We start from the raw sequence: 27,282 nt of genomic DNA on the forward strand, positions 1-27,282 counted from the left end.
TGTTTTATTGTAAATGATATATTATCAGAATAGATATTCAACAAAATCTTAAATATGTTTATAAAAATATGTTTATGAATTTCTTATATACAGTGTAAAAAAACTAAAAGCACTGGGTGCACCTACACAAAATGGGCTACAGCGATTCAAGATGGCTACTCAAGGGTAGTTAGGGACAGGCAATAAATGCTGGCCTTGCCAGAGATGCTTGTGTCCCAGGGTCTCAGGAACAAATAAAAATAACACCCTCTTATAGTAAATGATTACTATGCTCTCCTCTTGATAGTTTTGGCATTAGGAGATGAATTTCCAAGTTAGTAATTGAGTTTCTCCTGAATTAGTCCTATTTAAAATAATTTTTTTGTTGCCTCTCCCTGAAGATTGTACTGTTCTGTGTAAGTGAATGGGTGTGTGAAGTTCCATAATTAACTGGATAAGGCAGTGTTAAAGGCCTTGGATATTATACTCCCAACTAGGCTGAATGGAGTCAGGTGGGGGTATGGTGGGGGACTTACTTACACATAGGAAATACATTCCGAACATGCCACACATGCCTTTTGCCTTTTTTGCTGTGGCAGGTATGGGCCAGGAATTTTAGGAAGGCAGGGTTTCTTTTCCTGCCACCTGAAGAGTTGGCAGCGAATGGCAACATATCCCCACTGATACTGGCTGCCCCACAGCATTTAATGCCCAAATGAGTGTTAATTGACTGGAGGCGAGACTTAACACCCTTGGGAGGAAATCTTTCCCACCGGAAAAGTGCACATAGAGGTTGGGGCGGGTGGGAGCCCAGTGGGGAGGCCCTCTGAGGAATTTTACGGGTTCCCCCGTACCTTTGGTGGGCAAAGGTAAATTCTACCCATTATGATTTGATATTTACTGGGCTGCGTGGGTTACTCAAGAGTGACCTGACAGTGTTATGACCAATGCAGTTGGTACAGCTGAGTTATTTAAAAAACCCAGAGGGAAACTTTACACAACAGTCATAACCTATAATTTTCAGTGTTATGTTTGAGATGCAAATCTAAATGCAGGAATCAGACCACCAGTTCTTGAGGCTATACTTTAAACTAAAGGAACCATTTTATTAATTTACACAGGTTAAAATTGATACACACATGGCTACAAATTACAATCATCAAATTCCTAAACTAATCTCCATTAAGGCAACAGCAACCCATAGGCTTAACCAAACACCAGGCAAAGCATTTTCAAAATGAGGTTCTTTCACTTGGTTCCTGTGGAGCCAGTTGAAGGCTTGCAGCTGCCTTTTGATATCATATTGCCTCTGCTCTGCACACTTGAAAACTACTGAAGTTATATCTACCAGCCCCATTGAATATTAATTCTCATTGTATCAACAACCTCTGAACTAAACCTCTCTAACAATAAAACCCCTTTCATAGTACCAATTTTATGAGTAATATAAACATATTGCTTGGTACCTGCTAGAAAGATGTCAGTTTTCAACCCACTTCTTGGGTTCAAAAAATGCAAATACACGCTATCTCTCTTACATATCAAAACTTACATATCAAGTACCCATCAGAGCACCCAGACTAGCTGGCTTTAATCCAATTAAGACATGCCCACAGACTAAATCTCTATTTTAAAAGAAAAATATTTCCCAAAATATTATATACATTAATAGCTTCATTAAATCAGTGAAAGGAAGGGGAAAGTTGCCTGCTCCACATGGTAAATGTCTTTTCTAACATTCTTCACCCCTACGATATATGTTTGGTCTCTTCTACCACCCCCACACCACGAGCTGTAATGGCCAAACTTCCCCATACCCAAGTGCCCCACACTGTAATCTCCTGCCGCAGGATATCTCCTACTGGCCAGGTTGACAACTTGGACAGCTGCAAGGCAGAAAACACTTCCGCTAAGTTTTCATGAGCATTGCTGTCAGTTATTCATTGTGTCATTACAGATAGTTTGGGGCATTTCTGTGTGCTGATATCCCTCCAACAATTTTGCAGCTCCCTGAGGCACCTTCCCAGCAGTTGCTAGCCTTCAGGGAGCACGTGTGATACCGCCCACCCGCACCTTCACCAGTCTCGGCGCCCATCCTTCCTGCACCACTCCCCCCACCGCTGAGCATTTTTCACAGCTGGCCAGCAGTTGGCCAGCAGATGTGAAATCATTGCCGGGAGCCGACGGAGGGGCAGAGCGGATTTCACATCCGCTTCTCGTTCCGCCGAGCGCGGTCCTGCGCCAAGCGAAAAATTCAGGTCTATCCTTTCTTGTCTATCTTTTCATTATGCTCTAGTACATAATCTGTGTAGATATTTCAGTGCAGAACTGAAAGAGTTCTGCAATAAAGGGTCGACAGATCAAATGCTAAAGCAAGATGTTGTTGGCCTGCTTTGAGAAGACCAGCGACTTCTTCCAGGTTTTGGCCAACGTTCCTTCACTCGTGCTAAAAACAGATCAAGTAGCCATTTATTCATTTTCTGTTTGTGGAATCTTGTTATATAAAAATTGATTATTGTGGTGAACTACACAGGACGGTAGGTTTTCAAATCTATTGAAATTGATGGTTTTACTTGAAACACAAAGACATTAACTGATAAGACATTTTAAAGCGTGAAAAGCCACCACAGCAAGCGGAATAAGAATTCAGACTGTAATTAAATTACTGTGACGCCTTATTTGGAAGATGACTTGGCACTGTTACAGGGTCACATGATACAGTGGCTGTCTTTATTCCCTCCAAAACTTGTAGCAAAAAAGCACAAACTGCAGCCAAGCAGAGAGGACCCCATCACAGGGAGACTGAATATCATCAGAGTGGAACGTCCTGCATGAAAAGCCATCAGACTGCTGTAATCGCCTAGATAGTTAAAGTGTCACCTCGCAGCCCTTGAAAGAATAACCAGGACCCTCTCTCCTCTACCTAGTTCCAGTCTTCAAGCTTACTTAATAAACTGGTAGCTTCTGGTAAACCAACTTTGGTATCCATCATAGCTGCCGAGATATCTCTGCAATTTCAAAGCCTTCACTTCAGACAACATAACAACATGACTACAAAACACAGGCCTGCACTGAAATGACACTAAATTAAATTCCATTTTTATAATGACTGTTTTTAATCTTCATCTGTAACTAATTTTGTGTGTGAGAGATTATGAATGAGTCGGGTGAGTGAGAGATCAAGCTTTTGTTTAACCTTCAGAGCAAGTGTTTATGAGAAATAAAGTAACTTTCTTCTTTTTAATACAAAAGCCTTCTGCTGGGCTTATTTAAATTGACATTCATCACTCCAAGGGTAAGAAATCACTCGTAAACAAATAGATTTGATCATGGGCAATAAAAGTTAACTGTGATAGGGTTCATAGAGTTCTCCTGACCATCAGAGAGTTGTGTGCTTAGCAGCTTCCATGACCCATTAGCAGAAGTCTGAACTCTAGAGCTGCTGGACAGGAGGCAGATTGCAACATCTTATGCAAATGAAAAGGTGCAAATGGTGAGGGAGAGAGGCTTTGTCTTAACTGCATATTTCTTCACCTTGCAGCCCAACGAGGAGTTGAATGAGAAGACACACCTAGACTGCATGTTGCCCCCACTAGCATCACTGATGAACTTTGAGGACCAGGCCCTTAACCTGGCCAGAGTTGGCAAGCCACTGGCACTGGGGATGGAGAGTGTCTGACATAAAAAGGGTGAAAACATTGCAAAATCTCCATATTGAGAGGATGGGTGGCAGCACTCCTTGTGCAGCAAACTGTTTTTTCATTGTTCTTAGCAGCGTGAGCGACTGTTGATTGTGCCAATTTATCATCACCATCTTCTCTTGGGTCTCCCACAGGGCCAGCTGCAGAGGGGCAGGAGGCCACGTTGCAACAACAAGCTCCTGAGGAATGAGGGGAGGTCAAAACCTTGGAATCTGCACTGGCACATCTTTCTTGCACACCCTTTACCAACACAGATATTCACATCTTGGAGGGTCCTTGTGCATTATTAGAGAGGGTGGCACAGAGTGAAGCACACAGCATGTTAGAACTGGATAATTTGGAAGGTGCAGAGTCTCCTGTGGCCAGTCACCTTTGGATGACGAAGGACAGGAGCAGCCCTGCTCAGCAGGACAAAGATGCAAAGCTTCAGTAGTCACGCTACAGGTGACTCCACCTGGAGAATTGGCATCAGACGCATGCCCACATGTCTGAGTTATTTGAGGCACTGTGGAGTCATGGGATGAGAATGGAAGAGTTCATTCATCTCATTTGCTCAGCAATGTGCTTTGAACACATGAGCTTCTCCATTGAAAGAGTGGCAAACCCTATGGAAAACTATATCTGGCATCATTCAGGATGGATGCAAGAACAGTGCACTGACATGTACAGAATGCATGCTACAACCTGTAATATTGACTGGTTAGTGGTGCAAATGATGCAATGAAGCCTGGAGCGTATGCCAGCTGAGTCACACCTGAGGGCCCTGAAGTCTCACCAGCGTCACACCATCTCTGCCAGGCAGGCACCAGCGCAGATACTAGCACCTCGGTGGGAATTAGAACATCGGCTAGTGTCCCTGGGCACAATGGCGACGGCACTTCACAGTCGCTGGAGAAGCTGGTAGAGACAGAGAGTGCCCATGGCGCTAGCAGTCGGATGGCTGCAGGGGACCAGGCACAGGCTCAGCTGGTACCTGATGATGTGCCTCTGGAGTCGTCCATGACACAGCAAGCGCAGGAAATATGGCCAGTTGTGCGGGAGATACATGAGGCTATGCTTAGTTTGGTGTCTGTGGTGGAGGAGTCTATACGGACTATTGCCGAAGCAATGAGCCTCATGTCTGAGCGCCATTGCCTCCTCCATGGAGAGTCTCCTCCAGGAGACCCATCAGGGCTTCCTGGGGATGTGCTCTGACCAGCAAGCCCTCACATTGGCATTGACCTCAGCTGGCCAGTGCCAGTGTAGGAGATGATCTGGGCACCAAGTTTCCCAGCTTGGTGCCCATCCATCCACGATGAGCAGGGAGGTCAGAAGTGACCTCATGTCAGCGCAGCAGCTGCCTGTCATCTCTGTTGGCTCCTCTCAGGGCACTGAGGGCAGCTCCTCCGCCCATCTCCCAGTGACCGTTGCATCCAGAGAGGCTGCGACGACTGGGGAGATGCCAGCTGTGGAACTGGCAGCTCCCTCCCAGGCAGGGCCAGCACAGGCTCTATGGGCCAGAGGACGACCGCCAAGGTCATCGAGGCCAACAGGACAACAGAGTCAGCAGGCTGTCTCAGATGCCACTCCTGCGAGGGGTCAGCAACAAGACATAGCACCCGAAAACGTAAACATAAGGCAACTTAGGCACACCACGGGTTTATCACTGGTGCTTTTGTGTTGGCCCGCAATGAGGTCTTTATGAGTTGGTGTGATGTTTAAAACCTTTATCATTTTGTTTCATTTAGTTTCTTTGGTTGCAATATTAAATTCAGACATGTCACCATGGCTGAGGGTGCCTCTTTTCTCATGCAGGTGGATGGTTTCCAATAATGTAATTAGTGTTTTGTGGGACATTCAGCTTTATTAACAAGGACCTTAGTTAATGTTCTTAACCAGGCAGATTTTGCACTTAGGTCTTGAATATGGAGCCTACAGCCCATACTTGTCCTGGAGGTCCATCTGTGTGGGCTAGCTGAAGGTTCGTTCGATTAAAACCTCCCAGGTGTCCCTGCCTCCCTAGTGTATGCCCAGGTCAGCGTTTACCCCCTCAGCATTTCCCTGTGCGTACTCATCCTCAGAATCACTGCTGGACTCATCATGTGCAGCCGCACCCACTACATCTACATCATCGTTGTCCACAGAGTCCCCCCTTTCCAGCGCAAGATTGTGGAGAGCGCAGCATGCAACCACTATCAGTGACACACGATCTGGGCGGTACTGGAATGCGCCCCCTGAATTGTCCAGGTATCGGAAGCACATCTTGAGAAGACCAATGGCTCTCTCCACCACAGCCCTTGTGGAGACGTGGCTCCTATTGTAGCGCTGCTCAGCTTCTGTTTTTGGATGGTGGAGAGGTTTCATGAGCCACCTTCAGAGGGGATAGCCCTTGTCACCCAGCAGCCATCCATCGAACAGGGCTGGAGCACTGAAGAGCCCCGGCATCTGGGAGTGTCTGAGGATGTAGGCATCATGGGAACTGCCTGGGTACCTTGCACAGACTTGTTGAATCAGCATCCTGTGATCACACACTATCTGCACATTCATGGAGTGGAAGCCCTTCCTGTTGACGAAGGCACAGGGCTCACCTGCTGGCACCTTGATGGCCACATGTGTGCACTTGATGGCACCGTGGACACGGGGGAAGCCAGAAATGGTCGTGAAGCTTCTGGCTTGCTCTTTCTGGCTTGCCTGGTCGCAGCGGAAATGGATGAAAATACCCATTTGAACAGAGCATCTGTAATCTGCTTGACACAAGTGTGGACACTGATTTGGAGATGCAGCAAAGGTCATCCACCGACCCCTGGAAGGAGCCAGAGGCATAGAAGTTGAAGGCAGCTGTGACCTTTAGAGCCACTGGGATGGGGTGCCCACCCACACAGCTCATGGAGATCTCAGGCCAAATCATCTGACAGATATAACTGACTGTCTCCCTTGAGAGATGGCGCCTTTTTCAGCACTGCACCTCAGACAGATTGCGGTAGCTGCTTCGCCGCCTGCATACCCTGGCAGCAGGATAGTGGCGTCTTCTGTGGCGCCTTCCACCTTGGACCACCTCTTGGCCCTGCACCCCTTGTGCCTGCACCTGACCTTTCAAAGGTGGCTCCCCTGGAGGCTGAATGTGCACTCCTGGCCTCATCCCCCTTCAAGTCCTCCCTTCCTTCTCAGGGGAAGTGCCTCCATTGGAGAGTTCAGCTCGAATTCCCAGGCTAAGGGAAGGCTTCCTGAAACATGCAGGCCGAAAAAAAATTCTTCACTGTGGAGTGCTGACCTGAAGATTGTGAGTCCAGACCAAGCAGCTGGTATGTGTTTTGAAGTACTGCACATCAAACAGGCAAGTATCATAACTTTGAAACATCAATATTTGACAGAGCACACTTGCGACCCCACTGAGTCCTCTTATCCTGCCTGTGGATGAGGTTTATACAAATGCATCCTATCCACCTGCCCATTGTGCCCGTGTGCCGACCCAAAGATTGTAGGGGTGCTGAAAAATCACCGCCAATTGGCACCTCCAGGGCCTTAAGTGCCGGTTAATTAATGGCAGGCGCACATCGGTGATCAATGCATGCCTGCCCAATGAAATAGCGTAATGACCCGTGGTGATGTCGGGACGCTCGACTGACATCAGCGTGCGTCATTTTATGCGCGTGCATGCGGGGTCCTCCCCAACATGCCAACGGGAAATTTCTGCCTCATGTTACTTTGCATAGCTGGATTGAGGTGCTCTAGCCAGATTTGGCTTGGAATATCCATCAAACTGGTTGACAACAAGAGTAGTTATTCATGTTACTTGCAACAGAAATTAAAATTGGAAGCAAACTATGTCAACAAATAATTATAGAAAGTCAAAGTGACTAGACTTGTTGGGGGAAGAGACGATACTGTAACTTATTTGCTGACTTTGGCATGACCTCACTCTGGTTACTGAGAGTGCTCTTGTTCTTCCCATTTGTGGTGGCCTTGGTTGTAAATTTCTTTATTGGTCAATAATATGATAAAAGCTGAGAATACAATGCACTGATGGGAAATGAACTCTTAAAGAGTACTATTTCCTAGCAAATGTCCTTGAGAATCAGATTGTGTAGAGGGTGGAGAGGAAAGTGATTACTCAATAGCTACAGTACTCAGCTGGATAAATAGACTCAACTAGAAAAGATCAATATAAATGACATATAGAGTGCTGGTGGTGAACTTGCCCCATTAAAGGGAAGCTACCTTTTATTGTGATTTCTGTTCTCAACTTTTCTGATGATTTTATTACAGGATACAACTTTATCAGTACCAAGTGTTATTGCCCTTAGATTTTATTCTGTCTTAAAATTAATCACTGTCAGAAGAAAAAACAAAAATAAGACCATAAGACCATAAGATATAGGAGCAGAAATTAGGCCATTCGGCCCATCGAGTCTGCTCCACCATTCAATCATGGCTGATAAGTTTCTCAACCCCATTTTCCCGCCTTCTCCCCGTAACCTTTGATCCTCTTACCAATCAAGAACCTATCTATCTCAGTCTTAAACACACTCAATGACCTGGCCTCCACAGCCTTCTGTGGCAATGAATTCCATAGATTCACCACTCTCTGGCTAAAGAAGTTTCTCCTCATCTCTGTTCTAGAAAGTCTTCCCTTTACTCTGAGGCTGTGCCCTTGGGTCCTAGTCTCCCCTACTAATGGAAACATCTTCCCCACATCCACTCTATCCAGGCCTTTCAGTATTCTGTAAGTTTCAGTCAGATCCCCCTCATCTTCTAAACTCCATCGAATATAGACCCAGAGTCCTCAAACGTTCCTCATATGCTAAGCCTTTCATTCCTGGGATCATTCTCGTGAACCTCCTCTAGACCCACTCCAGGGCCAGCACATCCTTCCTGAGATACGAGGCCCAAAATTGCTCACAATATTCTAAATGTGGTCTGACCAGAGCCTTATAAAGCCTCAGCAGCACATCCCTGCTTTTATATTCTAGTCCTCTTGAAATAAATGCCAACATTGCATTTGCCTTCCTAACCACCGACTCAACTTGTAAGTTAACCTTAAGAGAATCCTGGACTAGGACTCCCAAGTCCCTTTGCACTCCAGATTTCTGAATTCTCTCCCCATTTAGAAAATAGTCTATGCCTCTATTCTTCCTAACAAAGTGCATGACCTCACACTTCCCCACATTGTATTCCATCTGCCACTTCTTTGCCCATTCTCCTAACCTGTCCAAATCCTTCTGCAGCCTCCCCACCTCCTCAATACTACCTGTCCCTCCACCTATCTTTGTATCATCTGCAAACTTAGCCAGGATGCCCTCAGTTCCTTCACCTGGATCATTAATATATAAAGTGAAAAGTTGTGGTCCCCACACTGACCCCTGCAGAACTCCACTAGTCACCGGCCACCATCCTGAGAAGGACCCCCTTATCCCCTCTCTCTGCATCCTGGCAGACAGCCAATCTGCTATCCATGCTAGTACCTTGCCTCTAACACCATGGGCTCTTATCTTACTGAGCAGCCTCCTGTGTGGGCACCTTGTCAAAGGCCTTCTGGAAGTCTAAGTAGATAACATCCATTGGCTCTCCTTTGTCTAACCTACTCGTTACTTCCTCAAAGAATTCTAACAGATTTGTCAGGCATGACCTCCCCTTGATGAAACCATGCTGACTTTGCCCGATTTTACCATGCAATTTACCATGCGATTTTACCAAAAATCTGATACAATTGGCTCAAGTCAAAACAAACAGTGATCCCAGTTTAATTCTGCTAGATTCACCACCAGGTATAGAAATTCTAATCTAATTGAAAGAACGAGTCGAGGTTTGGGCTGAGAAATTTTGAGTAAAGCCTAATACAAAGTGGTGTAATATATTTTACATTATGCAAAGTATTTGATAAATACTGTAGCAAGCAACATTTTTCAACATGTACCACATTCCATGCATTTGAAAATATGAACTGGCATTTAGTGTATTAATAGATCTGGCCATGAGACACACTATGAAATAAAATTCCTTGCATGTTATTTCTGCTTGAGTCTTTATTCTACTCTCTAGTTAGTGTACAATATAAATGGCTGCCATTTACTTGTTTTTTTGTCAATTTAAAAGAATTTATGGCTATTGATATTATCATAACTGTGCAAAGAGAGGCAACCTTCAGGATACACAGAACATCAAATTAGTTTTATTGATTGGGTGAAAGAATCACATTTAACAAGCAAACGCTGAGTGGCCCAGGCGATGAGTTAAAATTAGACTGGGAAGTTATACATTCCACTGGCAGTGAAGATGGCCTCAGTGGATCATTTCTAAGCTACCTGTAGTTTCAGATGCATGTCGGAGAAACTCTGGACATCAGTCAGCCCAATGTCATATGTCCACTATAATTTCAAGAGGTCACAGACAGTTTGATGGAATGGGTGAGCATGTGGCAGATGAAACTTAATGCAGGAAAGTATGAAGAGATACATTTTGGTAGGAAGAATGAGGAGAGGTAATATAAAACGAATGCTGGAGCTTATTGCGGAAGCGGTGGCCCTGCCTCCCCCAGCTGAAGTGTCAGGGGTGAGTCTGCATTTGATTTTACGGCCACTGGGCTGTTAAATGGTTAAGGTTGTAGCTTCCATCCCCATCTGGAGTCCACCATGAGGAGCATCACAGGGACCGGGTTCAAAGGTGAGTTGGGGCAGCTTTGCCAAGGCCAGGCCCCAACGAGAGCTGTGGAGCACGATCACAAGGCCAGGACGGGGGGATTGGGACTAAGCAGGAGCAGTGATCACTACTTTGGTGGGGGCATGGTCTCCGTTGAGCAAAGTTTACCTGAATAGGTGGAACACCTCCCCACAGCCCCCCCAACCCACCAGGTTGCAGCCCAGGCCTCTAAGGTTTATGAACAGAAGCAAGTAGGCAATGGGCATGTGCCCTCCTGCCAGGCCACCAGATCCTATGCCCACTGCTCCCACCTACCAACCCTCACCTGGGGGTTTGGGGAGGGTATGTAAAATTCCAGCCAAAGGGTACATTTCTAAATGGGATGCAAGGACAGAGAGACCTTGGGTATATGTACACAATTTGTTGAAGGCAGCAGGGCAGGTTGAGAAAGTGCACAAAGATCCTGGATTTTATGAATACAGCATAGATACAAAAGCATGGGTGTTATAAGCCCTTATAAACACTGGTTTTGCCTCAACTGGAGAATTGTGTCCAATGTGGGCACCAGACTTTAGGAAGGATGTGAAGCCATTAGTTAGGGTGCAAAAAAGATTTATGAGAATGGTTCCAGGAATCAGTCACTTCTGTTACGTAGATAGATTGGAGAAGTTGGGCTTGTTTCCTTAGAGAAGGGAAGCCTGAGAAGAGGTGTTCAAAATCATGAGAGGTCAAGACAGAATGGATAGAGAAAAACTGCTCCCATTAGTGGAAGGGTAGAGGACCAGAGGAGACTAATTTAATGTGATTGACAAAAGAACCAAGGCTGACATGAGGAAAAACCATAGGATCTGCAAAGCATTGCCTGAGAATGTAATGAAGGCAGATTCAATTGTGTCTTTCAAAGAAAGTTGGAGAAGCATCTGAAGAGAAAAAAATTGCAGGGCAACCGTAAAAGGTCAGGGGAGTGGAACTAGCTGAGCTGTTCTTGCAGAGAAACAGCATTGACATGATGGATCAAATGGCCTCTCTCTGTTCTGTAACCTTTTTATGATTTTGTTCTATAATTGCTTGGCTCACAGGGGTACAATGTTATAAGGTTTATAAAATTTCTGCAGCTGCAGAAATAAAGGTTTTCCATATGGGTCTGAACCTGATATTTCTCTCTCAGTCAACAACAAGAAGTAGAATCAGAAACAGCAAGGGGCAGGAAACATTGATGGGAGTTAACAGTAATTTTAATGTAGGGGAGAATATATATCAGGAAATTAGAGGTGCATGTAATATGGGTAATAAAATAATCATGGGGGACTTTGGTCTTCAGTGAGTCATATAGTCTGGGCAAATCAAATTTGCAGTGATATTGTGGAGGACATTGTATGAAATATATACAAGATAGTTTTCTGGTTCAGTATCAAGGAAGAAGCTATTTTGGATATAGTATTTTGCAATGAAAAGATTTAATTATTAATGTTGTGGCAAAGGGGCCTCAAGTGAAGAGTGCCCACAATGTAACAGAATATTACATTGAGATTGTAAATGATTCAGTTATGTCTAAAACTAGGATCTTAAATCTAAACAAAGCAAGCTACGAGGTTTGAGGGGCCAATTGGCTAACCCTTCCTGAAAACCTAAGACATAAGTCTGCAAGCAAGTGGTAACTTGCACTCTGGTGTGATATTCTACGTTCCGTAGTGATCTTTCAGATATTGTCGCAGACACCACCATCACCATCTCTGGGTATGTCTTGTCCCACCGGCAGGACAGACCCAGCAGAGGTGGCGGCACTGTGGTATACAGTCGGGAGGGAGCTGCCCTATGAGTTCTCAACATCAACTCCGAAGCCTATGAAGTCTCATGACATTAGGTCAAACATGGGCAAGGAAACCTCCTGCTGATTGCTACGTACCGCCCCCCTCAGCTGATGGATCAGTACTCCTCCATGTTGAACACCACTTGGAGGAAGTACTGAAGGTGGCAAGGGCACAGAATAAACTCTGGGTGGGGGACTTTAATGTCCATCACCAAGAGTGGCTCGGTAGCACCACTACTGACCGAGCTGGCCGAGTCTTAAACGACATAACTGCTAGACTGGGTCTGTGGCAGGTGGTGAGGGAACCAACAAAGGAAAAAAACATACTTGACCTCATCCTCACTAACCTACCTGTCGCAGGTGCATCTGTCCATGATGGTATCGGAAGGAATGACCACCGCACAGTCATTGTGGCGACGAAGTCCCACCTTCACATTGAGAATACCCTCCATCATATTGTGTGACACTAGCACTGTGCTAAATGGGATAGATTTTGAGCAGATCCAGCAATTCAAGACTGGGCATCCATAAGGCACTGTGGGCCATCAGCAGCAGCAGAATTATACTCAAACACAATCTGTAACTTCATGGCCCGGGATATCCCCCAATCTACTGTTACCATCAAGCCAGGGAATCAACACTGGTTCAATGAAGGGTCAGGAGGGCATGCCAGGAGCAGCATCAGGCATACCCAAAAATGAAGTGTCAACCTGGTAAAGCTATAACACAGGACTAGTTGCATGCCAAACAGCATAAGCAGCAAGTGATAGACAAGGCTGAACAATCCCACAATCAACAGATCAGAACTTAGCTTTGCAGTCCTGACACATCCAGTTGTGAATGGTGGTGGACATTTAAACAACTCACTGGACGAGGAGGCTCCACAAATATCCCCATCCTTAATAATGGGGGAGCCCAGCACATCAGTGCAAAATATAAGGCTGAAGCATTTGCTACAATGTTCAACCAGAAGTGCTAAGTGGATCTCTGACCTGCTCTCCTCTGGAGGATCCTAGCATCACAGATTTCCGTCTTCAGCCAGTGCGATTCACTCTGGCATTACATCACTGAATCCCCCACTATCAACATCCTGGGGCTTATCACTGAGCAGAGTCTGAACTGGACTAGCCACATAAATACTATGGCTACAAGAGCAGGTCAGAGGCTTGGAAACGTGTGATGACTAACTCACCTCCTGACTTGTCAAAGCCTGTCCATCTTCGACAAGGCACAGGTGAGGAGTGTGATGGAATACTGCCCACTTGCCTGGATGAGTTCAGCTCCCGACAACATTCAAGAAGCTTGACACCATCCAGGACAAAGCAGCCTGCTTGATTGGCACCATATCCACAAACAGTCACTCCCTCCACTGCCAACGCACAGTAGCAGTGTGTACTATCTACAAGATGCACTGCAGGAACTCACCAAGGCTCCTTCGACAGCACCTTCCAAATCCATGACCACCACCATCTAGAAGGACAAGGGCAGCAGATACGTGGGAATATCACCACCTGGAAGTTCCCCTCAAGTCACTCACCATCCTGACTTGGGAATACATTGCCATTCCTTCACTGTCGCTGGGTCAAAATCCTGGAACACCCTTCCTAACAGCACTGTGGATGTACCTACACCACATGGACTGCAGCGGTTCAAGAAGACAGCTCACCAACTCCTTCTCAAGGGTAATTAGGAATGGGTAATAAATGCTGGCCCTGCCAGTGAAGCCCACATCCTATGAATGAATAGAAAAAAAATCATTTGACATCTGATAGTGATTAAGTGAAATCACTGACCTGAAATGAATTCACACAGCATTCAAACCACATCAATTGTGAATATTTATTTGCCTGCAACCATTCAGCTGACGTCATTGGTGTTCAACTGTTATGGAATGAAGCTAAAATAACTCTCAGCCAGCAGTGTTTGTGCTTGCAGCAAAGACATGAAGCAATCAAGCAGGTTTAGGGAATTTTTCCAGATAGAAGTTCAACCAAGTCTCGCCCTGCAGCTGCTTCTCGCATTTGGAAATTTAACTTAGTCCCTGCAGTGTGATTTAATTGAAGGTACTATATGGGCCAGCCTCTAGTGAACATACCTGCCTTAAAATTTCCAGTGTCACAGAAATTTACCCCAATCCCTTGACATATCCCCATCCTCCCTGACTACCCCCATTGGCCACCTGATGCCCAGACCACACACACTCCCCCGCTGAACCCCCCTGGAATTGCCCCCCACCCCCCGCCAGCCCCACTGGAACACCCACTCCCGGAACCCAGACTTTGGATGGTTCTGTCCTTTTGCAGAATAAACACAGGAAATGCTGGAAAAACTCAGCAGGCCTGGCAGCACCTGTGGAAAAACAGTCCAATTTGATTCTTCTTTGGAGCTGACTTGTGGTGAGGTGAGAGTGACTGCCCCTGACAGCAAGACTGCATTCTACCAACTGTGGCATGAAGGAGCCCTAGCAACACTGGAGTCAATGGGAATCAGGGGAAAACTCTCCACTGATTGGAGTCATACCTAGCACAAAGGAAGATGGCTGTGGTTGTTGGAGGTCAATCCTCTCAGCTCCAGGACATCACTGCAGGAGTTGCTCAGGGTAGTGTCCTAGGCCCAACCATCTTTAGTTGCTTCAACAGTGACCTTCCTTCCATCATAATGTCAGAAGTGGGGATGTTCGCTGATGATTGCACAATATTCAGCAATATTCACGGCTCCTCAGATGCTGAAGCAGTCCATGTCCAAATGCAGCAAGACCTGGACAATATCCAGGGCAAGAAGCATTCTTGCCATGCAAGTGCCAGGCAAAGACCATCTCAACAAGAGAGAACCTAACCATGCCCCTTGACATTCAATGGCATTACCATCACTGAAACCCCACCATCAACATCCTGGGGCTTACCATTGAGCAAAAATTGAACTGGACTAGCTATATAAATACCATAGCTAAAAGCATGTCAGAGGCCAGGAATCCTGCAGCGAGTAAGTCACTTCCTGAGCCCCCAAAGCCTGTCTGCCATCTACAAGGCTCAAGCCAGGGTTGTGATGGGATACTCCCCACTTGCTTAGTTGAGTGAAGCTCTAACAACAGTCAAGAAGCTTGACACCATCCAGGACAAAGTAACCTGCTTGATCGGCACCCCATCCACAAATATTCACTCCCTCCACCACCGGTGCACAGTGGCAGCAGTATGTACCATCTACAAGATGCGCTGCAAGAACTCACCAAAGCTCCATAGACAGCACCTTCCAAACCCACAACCACCACCATCTAGAAGGACAAGGGCAGCAGACACCACCTGGAAGCTCCCCTCCAAGACAGTCACCATTCTGACTTGGAAATATATCGTCATTCTTTCACTGTCGCTGGGTCAAAATCCTGGAACTCCCTTCCTAACAGTACTGTGGCTGTACCTACATCATATGGACTGCAGCTGATCAAGAAGGCAGCTCACCAGCGTCTTCTCAAGATCAGTTGGGGATGGGCAATAAACGCTGGCCCAGCCGGTGACACCCATATCCCATGAACAACTTAAAAAAAATTATTCAGTATCCACAGTATTCTGTTTTTATTTTCTTAGCAGAAACTCCACCCCCTGAACATGCACCCACCGTCCCATCCGCTTCCAGGTCGTGAGATGGCTGGAACTGGAAATGGCATCAGAGGCCTGTTCAGCGCACTTCTAAAAGTATATTTCACCTTCTCTGAAGGCTCAATTCTGAAACAGCAACCATATAATGGCCCCAATGAGAATCAAAGACTATTTGATATCTGAAACAAGCACAGAAAATGCTGGAAAAATTCAGCAAGTCTGACAGCACCTGTGGAGAGAGAAACAGAGTTAATGTTTGAAGCCCTGATGACCCTTTTTCAGAGCTCTGAAGAAGGGTCATACAGACTCGAAACGTTAACTCTGTTTCTCTCTCCACAGATGCTGTCTAACCTGCTGAGTTTTTCCAGAATTTTCTGTTTTTGTTTCAGATTTCCAGCATTGGCAGCATTTTGCTTTTAACTATTTGCTATCTGTCTGTTCTAGCACTTAACCTCTCAGAACCCTTTGCTGTTTTGTTGAAACCAATCAGCTTTTACAGCAGTTACTGAGGCATCTGAATCTATCTTCAAACTTTAACCAGCAATGTGAATATAGATTCTCTACCAACCAAGCCTGCATTACTCAGTTTAAAGTGACAGTTTTGTGAGCTTCAATAATAAAAATATATAAAGATTCCTAAGACATTAAACAAGGAAAGAGTCATAATTGGCACAATGCTATCTCACTGTTGACTTCCTAAATTGGCTTATATGCTTGCATGTATAATTTACAAAGTGCAATTAAAGCACATTATCGGGAACAGTAGTTTAGTGGTAATGTTACTAGACTAATTCAGAAGCCTGCACTAATGCTTCAGAACCAAGAGTTCAAATTCCACCACCAAAGCTGTTGGAACTTAAATTCAATTCTGAAATAAAACATTAAGACTGCCGAGGCTTATTTCACAGAGAGGGGTTCTCCTCTGCCACTGGAAATGTGTTTGGGGGGTGGAATTCTGGCTTCCTAATGTTGAAATTGGAGCCATTAAGAACAAGATGGTTCACGCTTGTGCCTTTTGTGACACTTTCTTGGCATCTGTCCCAAGGAGTGCCAAGAAAATCAAGATGGCACCTTGACAGTCTTTCTCAGGGTGGGTTCTTGACCCCCAAAGGCAGGCAAATGCTAAGAAGAGACTGGTGATTTGAAATTTCCTACTGGTAGTCAATTGTTGTGGGACCAATTGTCGTTCCTATAAGGAATTGCTTGGTGTCACTTCCATTAAAGAATTTTAAGTATAGCTTCTTTTATTTTTGTTCATTCATAGGATATGAATGTCATTGGCATTGCCAATCCCTAACTGTCCTTGAGAAGGTGATGGTGAGCCACCTTCTTGAATCACTGCAATCCTTGCGGTACAGGCACGCCCACCATGACGACCATAGCTGATGTTATTTGCTGAGCAAGCCAGATCCCATTACCTTTTGTCTTTGTATTTTGAAAGTGTGGGAAAGAACTACTGATCCCAGAAGCATAGAGTCCCAGTAACATTTTTAAGATTTTAAAATTTAAAGATTTATTTGCAAGAAGAGAAAAACATTTAAGCACACAAGATTAAAGTTACACAGTTAAAACAATCTTATAAAACATCCTCCAAAAAACTCACTTGGTCAGAACAAAGGAAGAACTTGCTACCCAGGCCAAGATGAGAGAAGAGGTAACTGGTTGTTATAGAGCTGCCTTTCCAGGCAACTTTTCTTGGTGGAAACAATGAACTTTATTTACAAGACAGCAGCAGCAACTACATGTGTGCATCAAACACTATAACTAAAGACAAACTCTCTCTTAGAGGTTCAATGCACTGCTAACCCATTGGTTTACACAGATCATGTGATATTACAACACAGGACTATTCTTAAAGCTACAGTCCTACATTTATCGGAACTATAATTATTACATTCCTCACCCTTTAACTTTCCTGTACATTTTGTATTTAAACGGATATTTATCTCATGACATTACAATATTTACACAGATCATGAAGTTACAAGTTCAGTCTTTCAGGTGGTTTCCTGATCCATGTGGAACGTTGTAGCTCCACAACTTCCGATTCTTTTGCGGGAACCACATTCTCTAGAACCGCATTAACATCAGTCACCTCATTAGGCACAGGCAGTTTAGAGTCTTCCACTTTGACAGAGGCATTGGAATGTTTACCCTTGGTTGAACAACTTCAACAGGAAGTACAGGTGAGTGCTGAAATGCTCAGCGCTGCTGGGATGGGGGCGATTGGAGGGCGGGCAATGATGTAAATGTGGGGGCGGGCGAGTGCTGAATGAAAACTCCCTGAAGGTTCAGCATTGGTTACAGGTGGAACGTCATTTTGTTGGGGTATCTTCTTCTTAAATGACCACATTTATGGGTGATCCGGCCCTCCACTTCCACGTGCTATGACAATCGTCCGGTCACAGAGCCTACTTGACCAGGTAACTGCTTCGGTCCTGCACCGAAGTTCCTTACATATACTGCTACTCCAACAGTAAATTGTCACTCATGACTATGCAAATCATGAGTCGCTTTTTGGTTCCTTTGACTTTTCTCCAACTCCCCCTCGAAATTGGGAGGTATCAGGCTTAGTCTTGTTCAAAAGCGGGGCCTCATAGCAGTCCTGCAAGTGTTGCACCTGTAGTAGTGTGGGAGGGTGGTGGGTGTTGTTCTATGGTGAAATAGGAAACAAACAAGTTTAGTTTCCAGTGATTCACCTGTTCACTTTTTCATGCCTGTCTTAAAAGTTTGTATTGCTCTTTCTGCCATCCATTAGGTGACAGATGGTATGGTGCAGCCTTCACGTGGTTGATACCATTTAGGCTGACAAATCTTTGAAATTCAGTGCTTGTAAAGGCAGCACCATTGTCTGAGATGATTACCTCTGGCAATCCATGGATAGCAAAGCTTTGGCGTAATTTTTCTATAGTAGAGCCTGAAGTTGGCAACTTAACCTCATAACTGTCTAACTACTTGGAATGAGCATTTATAATCAGTAGAAACAAGGTTCAAAGAAAAGGACCAACATAATTTATGTGCAATTTCACCAGGGTCTACCAGTCCAGTCCCGTGGGTGTAATGGGGCTGCCATCGGCAACTTTCGTAGCTGTTGGCATTGCACATAGTGGGCAGGATTTTTAGTTTGGTGTGCGGGCACGATTGGCGGGCTAGGGAGCAGCTGGGGAACGGATGGCTGCCCACGATTGCTCCCAACTGCGATTTCACATTGGCTGGCTGTTAACGAAGTGCGTGCTGAAATGCTCAGCGCTGCTGGGATGGGGGCGATTGGAGGGCGGGCAATGATGTAAATGTGGGGGCGGGCGAGTGCTGAATGAAAGCTCCCTGAAGGCAGAGAGCTGCCTCAGGGAGCTGAAGACTTCAAAACAACTAAATAAAGATTTTAAAATCCGGAAAAAAATGTTTACGTATCACAATCAATCACCTTAACATATATGTGATGAAAATTCTGTCCATACTTTAAAAAAAAATTTAATAACGGAAACCTCAACCTGCCCTTTGACGAGCTTTAATCAAAAATGCAAAGTCCGCCTGGCAGATTTACCCGTACACTAACTGTAACAAAAATTCAGAGACACTGAAACTTTAATTGTCTTCTTCATTGTCATCAGGCGCACTTCCGACACTCACGTGCACCTGCTGACTGAAATATCACAAGATTGCAGGATGATGTTGGGACACTCGTCCAACGTCTCTTGTGTGGTTTTGTGTCCAATTGGGTTGGGTGCACACCCGCACACCGAGCTAAAGATTCTGCCCAGTGTTTTACCACCTTCTCAATATCACTGTCCATTCCCGGCCACCAAAGATAACTTAGCACTATTGTCTTCATTCGTGAAATTATCGGATGGGGACTGTGTAGCTCTACTAAGAGTGGTTCTCTTCCTTGTGAAGGAACTACTGCTCATGCACCCCGTAATAGGATACCATCTTGGCTGCTCGTCTTGTGTCTTCAGTTGAAAAATGGCTTCAATTCATCAGAGACTTGTTCCTGGGACCAACCATGTAACACTTGGGCTCTCATTTGGGACAGGACTGGATCACAATTTGTCCAGTTTCTTATCTGTCTGGCACAGACTGGTGAGCAATCCAGGAAATTCTTCACTAATACGAGTTCTTGGGAATTGGGACATGATATTTGTTCTCGTGCAAAAGAGGATGACTTAGGGCATTGTCATTGGCTCCATGAATCCCTAGTCTATGCACAGCGATTCATATGTCGCCAAAATTAGGGCCCATCTTGAATTCGCGTAGAAGCTATGGGAGGAATAGCCTTTTCCTCGCTAAAGAGACCCAAAAGTGGTCTATGATCTGATACTATCGTGAAATGTTGCCCAAGCACGGGTTGATGTAATTTTGTTTACGCCAAAAATAACTGACAATCCTTCCTTTTTGATTTGTGAATATCCTTTTTCAGCTGTGGTAAGTGTCCTGAATATACAACCTATTGGCCTCTCTGAACCAACGTCCATCTTGTGAGATAGTACTGCTTCCACTCCTTAGGGGGACGCATTGCTGGTTAGTACCAATTCCTTTGTCGAGTCATACTGCACTAACAAATTTGAAGAGTGCAAGAGCTGTTTTACTTTCATGATGGATTCTTCTTGGGGTGATTTCCAAACCCAATGCTGGATTTTCTTTAGCAGTGAATGTAGAGGGGCTAGAACCTTAAATAAATTTAGTAGAAATTGGCCATAATAATTTACTGTCCCTAAAAATACTTTAGGTTCGGAGGCATTCTTAGGTGCAGGTGCCTCCCTGATTGCTTTAACCCTCTCTTCAACAGGGTGTAACCCTTGGGCATCTACCCAGTGCCCCAAATAAATGACTTCATTTGCCTGAAAAGTTCATTTTTCCTTCTTTAGGCACACTCCTGCTTCTAAAAATCATTTCAGGGCTTCCTCTAGTTTAGCTAAGTGTTCCTTTTCCGAGAATCCAGTTATTAGTACATCATCCAGGTAGACCACAACTTGAGATAGTCCTTGTTGCAAGCTGTCCATCATCTTCTAAAAAATGGCACAGGCCAAAGAAACACAGAAGGGCAGGCATGTGTATTGTTAAAACCCTTTGTGGGTGCTTATGGTCACAAACACTCAGGAGGCATCATCCAGTTCGATTGCTGATATGCGTGACTCATGCCAAGCTTTGTGTATGTTGTCCCTCCTGCTAATTTGGCATAGGGGTCTTCAATCTTGGGAATAGGTTACTTGTCCAGTTTGGCTGCTTTGTTGACTGTTAGTTTATAGTCCCCCAAGATCTGGATGGTCTGATCCGGTTTTAGGACAAGGACTATAGGTGCTGCCCACTCTGAGAACTGAACTGCTTTCATGACAACCAGCATCTCTAGCAGTTCAACTCAGCGTCAATCTTCTCTCTCAGGGTGTTTGCACCTTGCTTTCAAAAAGTGAGGAATTGCTTCTGGGTCCATGTAAATCTTGGTTGTGGGCCTTGGATTTTTCCCAGTTCATCCTTGAAGACGGTGTCTTTTTTTTAGCAACTCTGGCAATCCTGCTCGCAACTGGAAGATTTTGGACCAGTTTAATTTAATCTCTTGCAGCCAATCATGACATTTGAAGGCTTGGTCCTTCACCTTCTACCACCATCACTGGTAGCTGTGCCAATTGGTGTCTATAATGAACAGTTACTCTTTTACTCTTTTACCTGGATTTCTTTGCCTGTGTACATTTTCAACTTGGCAGAAGTTTGTTCTAAATTTAATTGTTGAGCACCTTTATTTAAATATCTGAAGTGTGTTCTCCTACTACAGTGGTAGAAGCACCAGTGTCTACTTCCATTTTTAAGGGTTTACCATTCACTTGCAATGTGACAGTAATTGGCTCTGTTTTCCCAACTTTCATGTTGAATAAGGAATAAATGTCAGAATTGGTTGTTCCTGACTCTTCCACACTATATACTTCATTGGACTTCGTTTGTTGCCTGGAAGCCTGTTTGAATCTCGCTTTGCAATGATTTGTGACAAAAATAACAATCCACCTTTTTAAATTGCCAATTGTTAGGAGTATGATTGTTTCCATGTCAAAAAAGATTAGTTTACGAATTTGCTGCTAAGCTGTTATTTCTAAATTTTTGGTTAGCGGGGGCTGTTTCCTGCTTCACGGCGGAGTCGTGGCTTTTTGTGCCACTTTCCACTGACTGTTCCCACCCAACTAGGAGAACGGTGCCATTTTGCACACCTTAAATCACTTATGAATCCCTTACAGTGCTTTCCAATGCAAGCTCTATTTCTAATGCTTTCTTAAAATCAATATCCACTTCAGCCAGCAATCTTCGCTGAATAGCATCCTCCTACATGCCACAGACCAAACGATCCCTGAGCATGTCATTCAGGGTTTCACTGAAATCGTGATATTTCGTTAGTTGTTTTAATTTCGTCATGGATGTAGCAATGATCAACCCAGGGACTCTGTTCTGTGAATTGAACCTGAACCTCTGCATTGTGACTAAGGGGTTGGGTTGGAAGTATTCCTTAATGAGATCTACTAATTCACTGAAGGTCTTCAAATCTGGGGCACTGGAGGCCGTCAAGCTTCATATTAAAATGTAGGCTTTGCTCTCACAAATACTCAGGAGAATGGCTCTCCTCTTTTCCTCCCCCACGATTTCCTTGGCTTGACAGTAGAATACAAGACGTTCTGTGTATTGAGACCAGTCATCTGTGGTTGGTTCAAAGGTATCGATTCTGCCAAGCTGTGGCATCTCGGATGAGTATATCTTCCTTTCTTTTTAATTATCTTAGATACAATCGCTGGGCAAGGGACAGTACTGGATCTGATTTATCCTCATTACCAGTTTGTTGTAATGTTGATTTTCCAGGCAACTTTTCATGGTGGAAATATTGAACTTTATTTACAAGCAGCTACATGTGTGCATACAACTTATAACTAAAGAAGAACTCCCTCCAAGTGGTTCACTGTGCTGCTAAATCATTGGTTTACACATATCATGTGATCTTACAACACAGGATTATGCCTAAAGCTACAGTCCTACATTCATCAGAACTATAATTAATACACTGGTACACTAGAAAAACTTATAATTGAGAGGAAGGAGGTGTTGAAAAGGCTATCTTTATTAAAATAGATAAGGTACGAGGACTGGATGAGATGCATCCAAGGGTACTGAGGACAGTGAGAGTGGAAATTGCAGAGGCATGAGTGATAATCTTCTAGTCTTCCTTAGACACAGGGGAGGTGCTAGAGAACTGGAAAACTGTGAATGTTACACCCTTGTTCAGAAAGAAGTGCAAGGATAAAGCTGACAACTACAGGCCAGTCTGTTTGACCTCAGTGGTAAGGAAACTTCCGGAAACTATAGTATGGGATAAAATCAATAATCACTTCGACAAGTGCAGGATTGTTAAGGAAAGCCAGCATGGATTCATCGAGGGAAAATCATGTTTAACTAACTTCTGTGTGTAGTTTTTTGAGAAGGTAACAGAGAAGGTTGATAAATGCATTTGTCACAGTGCCACACAACAGATTTGCAAGCAAAATTCTAGGTCATGAAATAAAAGGGAAAGTAGGCACTTGGATAAGAAATTGGCTCTGTGACGGGGAAACAGAGAGTAGTGATAAATGATTGTTTTTCAGATTGGAGGAAGATTTCCGCTGGGGGTTAGTGTTGGGACCCTTGCTCTTCCTGATATATACTAATGACCTAGACCTATAATGACCTAACTGAGCCACCCCTGGCACGTGCCCACTGAACGCAATATCGAAATGACTCACGCCCGACAGTCATCACTCGTCATTTTATGCGTCAGCATGTTGGGCCCACCCCCACACACCGACGGCAATATTCTGCCCCATGTGCTAGTTAATCTGGCAGCATCCATAACTCTTTTATTCTTTGCAGTTTAGGGAAAGAAAATTATCTGCTAAATTGCTGTTATGTAATTCATGAATCTACTGTAATCTATAGGCATGTGTGCTCTTTTTAATGACTGCCACATTCCCTTAGCTAGGTGACAAAGACAGTTGAATCTGTTCATGGCTGCAATGTCTAATCTTTAAATTGGGCTTGCCCTACCATCAGGATAATAATAGAGTGAATACGTAACACCGTTAAATTGGATTTTGATGCTTACACTGGCCTCTGACACTATGCACTTCTTAAGTACTGTTGATCTTTGTTGTATCCTAACTCTTGTGAAAACATTGCATATTCTTGACATGTTGGAGATTAATTATGACAGCTGGATGATGGAAAGTCATTGTGGAGCATGGTTAACAAGATTATGTGGCTAGCAGAGACTATCATTTTCTTCAAGATCATTAGAATCCACAGCCCTTGCCAATAAATAATATCCCATACTGTGTATGCATAATCTAAATGTTATATTTCTTGACAGAGCAAGTGCTAGATATCGGAATGTACTAAGCACTTTCATGTATCATAGTGGTGAAGGATTATCTGTAATACAAGAAAACAATTAAACAATAATAGATGCTTCTATGAACAAGGAATGGTTTGCAGTTTGGAAAAAAATTAAAATCATGTGCTGGAGTTTATAGCCCCCTGCTGTGTTTGTTTTCAGTGGGGGTGGGGTGGGGGGTGGGGGGGGTGTGGGCAGGGCATGTAAATTATGATGGGTGGCTAGCTCACCTCCTACTCCCCTGACTTGGTCCCCATAATAAGGGCGGTGGGTAAGCTGCTCACTAGGCTTCCATCCTTAGGCCTACAGGGGCCTTAAGTGGGCAATATGCCCTCAATCTTCCTCCACTGCCATAATACACTGGGCTGTGGCAAGCGGGCGAGAGTGGGAAGGTTGTTTTTTAATCATCTTTGTTGAAAAGGTGGGAAGGAAGGAGGGGATATTATTCAGGGGTTGCCCTGTGTGATACCTGGGCACCCCCAAAGTTGTTAACCTCCACTTATTCTTTTTTTGTCTGGCTTGTAAAACCCGCTCCCTCCCCCACTCCCTAGTTAATCTTCCTAGGCACTCTGATATTTCCCTGTCCAAAACGTCAGACCTATCTCTACCCAGTAGCCATGTCTTTTTCCTGGGCAGACACAGCAGCATATAAGCAGGAACCTAGAAAATAGGAGCAGGAGTAGGTAATTAGGCCCTTCAAGCCTGCTCCATCATTCAATATGATCATGGCTGATTCTCTATCTCAACGCCATACTCTCGTTCTCTCCCCATACCCTTTGATGCCTTTAGAGTCTAGAAATCTATCTATTTCTTTCTTAAATATATTTAGTGACTTGGCCTCCACAGCCTTCTGTGGGAGAGAATTCCACAGGTTCACCGCCCTCTGAGTGAAGAAGTTTCTCCTCATCTCAGTCCTAAATGTCCTACCCCATATCTGAGACTGTGGCCCTTTATTCTAGACCCTCTAGCCAGAGGAAACATCATCCCTGCATCCAGTCTGTCCATCCCTGTCAGAATTTTATACGTTTCAATGAGATCCGCTATCATTCTTTGAAACTCCAGTGAATACAGGCCTAGTTGGCCCAATCTCTCCTCATACAACAATCCTGCCATCCCAGGAATCAGTCTGGTGAACCTTTGCTGCACTTCCTTTATGGCAAGAATATCCTTTCTTGGGTAAGGAGACCAAAACTGCACACAATAGTCCAGGTGTGGTTTCAACTATGGCTGCAGTAAGACATCCTTGTTGCTGTACTCAAGTCCTCCTGCAATGAAGGCCAACATACCATTTGCTTTCTTAACTGCTTGCTGCACTTGCATGCTTGCTTTCAGTGATTGGTGTACAAGGGCACCCAGCTCCCTTTGTACATCAACATTTCCCAATCCCATTTAAATAATACTCTGCCATTCTGTTTTTCAAAGTGGATAACTTCACAATTATCCATGTTATACTGCATCTGCCATGTATTTGCCCACTTACTCAATTTGGCTAAATCGCCTTGAAGCCTCTTAATATCCTCGTCACCATTTGGAATAGTTGGGGCCCAAGCACTCAGTACTCCACTAGCCACCTCCTGCCATTCTGAAAAGGAACCATTTATTCCTACTCTTTGTTTCCTGTCTGCTAACCAATTCCCAATCCATGCCACTTTATTCTCCCCAATCCCATGTTCTTTAATTTTGCACACTAACCTCTTATGTGGGATATAGTAATTTTGTTTTATTTAGTGTGTAATGCACCTGTAAGAATAATACTTGTTAGGAGAGATCACATGATCTGTAGTAACCAATAGGAGAGTAGCATGGGCTACCTCAGGAGACAGTGTGAAGATAGTTAGAAGCACACGTGTAGCTGCTGCTGAGTATATTGTAAAGAATGTTTCCACCCAAGAAGTGTCTGCAGGTCAACTCTATCATTAATAGCACAACTCAGCCACCCTACAACATGGGACTTTATCAAAAGCTTTCTGAAAATCCAAATACACCACTGGTTCTCCCTTATCTATTCTGCTAGTTATGCCCTCAAAACACTCCAGTAGGTTTGTCAAATATGATTTCCCTTTTGTAAATCCATGTTGGCTTTGCCTAATCCTGTTGATATTTTCTAAGTGTCCTGTTATCACATCCTTTATGAAAGACTCTAGCATTTTCTCAACCACTGATATTAGGCTCACCAGTCTGCAATCCCCTTTTTTTTCCCTCCCTCCTTTTTTACCCATTACTGAGTTCTGGCACTGTTGGGACTGTTAAGGCCTATTGGCCAACCAATGTTGGCTGGCAGCTGTCGAGGGCAGGACTTCCTCCTACTGCAGGGCGGAAAGCCCACTCAGCCTGTTTAAGCTGCTAGAAGTGTGTTATTGCTGTAGGGCAGGCTTTTTTAAGGTCGGTTGGTTTTGAACTCACTTTTCATTTGGTTGGTGGTGGCTGGGGTGTCGTGGTGGTGGTGGTGGTGGAAGTAGGTGCAAGCCGTACGCCCTCCCTAAAAATCCAACCCTATAACTTTTAAAATCAGTATTAAGCACTAATTTGACTGGGTAAAAGAGAAAAAGTGGGATAGAGGAGCAGAGGAAGATCCTTCCTTAATTTTGGAAGAAGTAACTCTCAAGAGGAGTATAAAACATCTTATGATGTGTTATGTCTAGGCAGATAAATGGCTGTTGGCATTCAAAGGCTGTACTTTGTCTATAATCTGCAATATGAAAGTTTAATGTGTTACGCTAAATGTACAAAATTGAGGACCTTAATCAAGAAAGAGATTTAAAATATATAAAACATGCATGAATTTTACTTTTAGAGCCAATAGCTTTTCCTAGTTGTGCATAATATGTTGACAATGACAAATTTTTATTGAAGTGACTTCTTCCTATAGGAAGGACATTACTAGCGTGAGCATAGGTGTTGATTGCACCAACCATTTTCTGTGTACCTTGCATTATTTAGTCTATATTGCTTGAATTCACCTCTTTATACTGTGTGACAAATTGTTATAGAGTTTAATCTAATCTGCATCCTGTTTGTATGTCACACATGATTTTAAAAGCTCATATATGTACCAATACAGTGTGCATCAATCCTGGGAAGAAAATTACAAAGTACATCTCATTGAAGATGTAAAACACATAGAAATATATACTGATAATCACATAATTGTTGATGCATATACAAAATTGTGAATTTGCATTACTATAT

Source organism: Carcharodon carcharias, chromosome 6 (assembly GCF_017639515.1).
Source record: "Carcharodon carcharias isolate sCarCar2 chromosome 6, sCarCar2.pri, whole genome shotgun sequence".
Lineage (NCBI taxonomy): Eukaryota > Metazoa > Chordata > Chondrichthyes > Lamniformes > Lamnidae > Carcharodon > Carcharodon carcharias.